This window comes from Pinus tabuliformis, chromosome 3_1, assembly GCF_031772625.1.
Source record: "Pinus tabuliformis cultivar Carrire ecotype Pingquan chromosome 3_1, CPIR1, whole genome shotgun sequence".
NCBI classification, from domain to species: domain Eukaryota; kingdom Viridiplantae; phylum Streptophyta; class Pinopsida; order Pinales; family Pinaceae; genus Pinus; species Pinus tabuliformis.
The window spans coordinates 484116847-484120880 of record NC_142301.1 but is presented as its reverse complement, the minus strand read 5'-3'; the positions used below and the strand labels follow the sequence as shown (position 1 = coordinate 484120880).

At 39.5% G+C, this 4034-nt stretch overlaps 1 pseudogene; it reads right to left on the bottom strand.

Annotated features, from left to right (window-relative positions):
• Positions 1-364: 364 nt before the first annotated feature.
• LOC149187907 (pentatricopeptide repeat-containing protein At3g26782, mitochondrial pseudogene) lies at positions 365-3203 on the bottom strand (annotated as a pseudogene).
• Between the last annotated feature and the right edge of the window lie 831 nt (positions 3204-4034).

The window sequence follows — 4034 nt, the reverse complement described above, 5'->3', positions numbered from 1 at the left end:
TTTTCTGGGCAAATGAGGCTTCTAACCGGGTTTTTTCACCGGTTCTGACCGGTGAGCCTCTCAACCGGCCGGTTAGGCCGGTAACCGGTCAGACCGGAACGGTTTTTAAAACTATGATCCAAACAGATCATATTGCTAAGTTAGAACTAGTATTTTTTCAGCGGGCCCAATTGTGGCTGCTCACACCTATTTGCTTCCACAAGGAGCTGCTCGCTGAAGGTTACAAAAACCTGTTTACTAATTTTATGAGAAGGCCATGAAAGACAATTCTGGAACACTTATGGCCTCCAACCTTTCCCAATATATCAGATACAGATCAGAGTCCAGACTGACAATGAAGTCATTATACCCTCTGGTGCAAAAATGAAGTTACATAGAGCTCTTGGAATTATAAAACTTGTCGAGTACAATCAATATAGAATAATGGTATCCAAAGTCTGCTTCCTAACATTGCAATGCTTGTGCTTTCAAATGCCGTATAAGATATCCAGTTGCTACGCCATAACGTTATACCATCAGTTTGCAAATGTTTTATGACTTGAACCTCCACTGTCATCTCATCTAATGGTTCATGAAATCTGAGGAACTAAACTGATACCCTTGTATGATACAATTACACCCTTGACCTTCAAATGAGAGGATGGTTCAATTCTTATTAGGAACGCTCATTCTCACCGTGGCTTGAAACGTCTGCATCGGCAGCGTATCATTTTTCATCATCATGGTCTAGCACTTTATGAGTTCACTCATAGCTGTCCCAGTGAAAGGAACACTAAATCCCGGGGTGCAAGGGTAAGCAATTGCGTAGGCTTATTGCTATACACGTTAATTTTTAACGCTCAATTTAACTAGCATCACCAGTAACCCCCGCAGGAACAGAGCCCATCTTTGAAATGATGGAAACGATTTGCATCCCTCACAATAATTTCCCGATTGACAATCTTGGAAATAAATTTACTTGCATTATGGCAGTCACCGCAGACACGAAGATTCTTTGTGATATGGATAGGGGTTCCAGGATTTGTGTTGATTAACCCAAAAACAATAGCCAGCTTCTCGCTGTGACTGTAAAGCATGTTTTCTTTCACCTCCTCTTCAACATCATGCAGCACAAAGTTCATATCAGGTACGTATCCTGCTGCTTCCATCTGTTCAGTCAAGGTCTTCAATGTTGCATAAATTTTCTCGGATTGTGGGTGCGATCTGTCCCCCACAAGGAAGGAATGGACTATGCTATTTATCTCAATGAAGCTGCGTCCCGGTGTTTTTTTCACCCCCCTGTCTTTCATAATTGTTCTCACCTTTGCTACGTCATTCCATCTGCCAGCTGCAGCATATATGTTAGATAGCAATACAAAATGACCACTATCTTTTGTGTTCAAGTCAAAAAGGCGTTTTGCTACATATTCTCCAAGCCCAATATTGCAGTGTATTCTACAAGCACCGAGTAAGGCTCCCCACACAGTAATATTTGGCTCTAATGGCATCCTTTTGATAAAGTCCTGTGCTTCACATAGTTGTCCAGCTCGGCCAAGAATGTCAACCATGCATGCATAGTGCTCCACCAAGGGTAGGATGTTATAATCTCGTGTCATAGAATAAAAATTGTGCCAGCCCTCATCCACAAGGCCTGCATGACTACACGCTGATAAAACACTGACAAACGTTATATGATCAGGTTTCATGCCCGTCTGTTGCATTTGGGAAAACAGCGAAAGGGCCTTATCACCATGTCCATGCATTCCATAACCCGCAATCATTACACTCCAAGAGACCACGTCTCTGTGTGACATTTTATCAAATAACAGACGGGCAATCTTTAGACTCCCACATTTTGCATACATATCAATCAGGGCAGTTCCTACAAAAGCATTTAACTCGACACCATTTCTAAGAATATAATCATGGATCAACTTGCCTTGTTTCAAAGCCCCTAGATGAGAACATGCGAGAAGAACACATACCACAGTAACTGAATTCGGCTTCACATCTGACGCCTGCATTTGGTGAAAAAGCATGAAAGCTGCATCTGCAAGCCCATTTTGGGCATAGCCTGCAATCATTGCATTCCATGACACCACATCTCTTTTTGACATTCTGTTAAACAGCTGGCGTGCAAGCTCTATACTTGAACACTTAGAATACATGTCTATCAATGAGTTCCCCACAGAAACATGTGATTCAAGCCCACATCTAATCACATAATCATGGATCGATTTACCCTGTTGTAGAACTCCTAGATGAGCACAAGCGGGGAGTGCACTCACAATTGTAGCCAGATCCGGCTTCACATCCGTCACCAGCATCTCACGAAACACCCACAATGCCTCAAAGCCAAATCCATTCTGAGTATAACCAGAAATCATAGCATTCCATGCAACGACATCTCGTTCATACATTTCATCAAATACTTGCCTTGCATCCACAATACTTCCACGTTTGGCATACATATCTATAAGACCAGCCTCCACAAAGACATCCCCTTCCAGCCCACTTCTAACTATGTGACTATGAATCTTCTTTCCCTCTCGCAGAGCCGATAAGCCTGCGCAAGCATTTAGGACAAAGGGAAAGGTAAAATTGTTTGCATGGATTCCTCTTCCTTGCATTTGGTAATAGAGCTCAAGGGCTTCACCACAGAACCCATTTCTGGCATGCTCTCTGATCATCACATTCCATATAAAAACATCTCCACCTCTCGCGCTTATTTTGTCAAACACCTTGCGTGCATCCTTCAAAGCAGCTAACTGAGCATAAACACTGACGAGCTTGGTACCAACAAAAATGTCCTGGTCTAGTCCAGTTATGAGAAGGTGAGCATGGAGTTGGCTAAGTGAATTGATGTCTTTGCAGGCCTGCAAGAGAGAAGCAAAAGAATCGGAGACGGTAGAACTTCCCCCTAGTGATTTTTTGTTTGGCTTTGGCTTCGGCTTCAGCGTCGAATCTTGCTTGACATGATGAAGAAAACGCCTACAGAGAACAATGTTGGAAAGATAGCATCGAAATGAGATTACCATGGAGTCAACATGGGTTGGGAGTAATGAGAAAGATCTGTGGATATCCCATGGATTAGACTTACGATCCAACAAGGATAAATCCAATCTATATGGAGGACACGAGTAAGTGATTCAGGGTGAATGCTGTGTTTTGTATTAATGTTCCAGATGGTTCGAATCTGGAGTTTTGGTGTTTGGAATCTATTCATAAATAGTTTTATTAGTGTTTATGTTAAGTGTTCTGTGTATTATTTTATAAGTAGTCTCACCCCTGTTCCGTTCTGTGTATTATTTTATTATTTATTTTATACGAGAAATTTATAATAATTTAGTGGTGAACTAGTGATATTTTATTATTTATTTTATATGAGAAATTTATAATAATTTAGTGGTGAACCAGTGATAAAAATAATGGTAGCTGGTTTGTGAATACATATCAATTCATTATTATTTAAAGAAAATTATGTCATTTGAAATGATTGGCTTACTTATTGGATAATAGTATGTAATTTTCTTATGAAATTTAATTTTAAATGAATTTCTATATGATATTTAAATGATCTATATATATTTATCTAGATAATAAAAAATGATTTCACTAAAAAAATAATAAAGTGGGTGATGACATAATTATTATGTTATTTAGAGAAAATAAAACTACTTTAAAATAATTGAATAGTGAAGTGTTCACACAAACCATTTTCTTGAGCTCCATTCAATGATCAAAATGCTTACCATGTCTTTTTCTTGTTTCATGTAAAGCATAGCTTCCTTGTGATGTTTTGGGAGTCATGATAAACACACTTAGATAATCTTGAATGTGTGTAATTAGAGAGGACCCTACAATCTAGGATGAGATATTGAAGTTAAGTGGTGGAAGTTTATTAGTGATGATAACATAATAATGTGCCTATGAAATGTAAACTAGTTGGCTTGAGTGAGGTTTAGTCCCCACTAGGTCTCAAGTTCAAACTTTATAAGGTAGGATTGAAGATGGAAGCCACTTTTGGGGGAATTAAACTATCCCATGGGGCATCC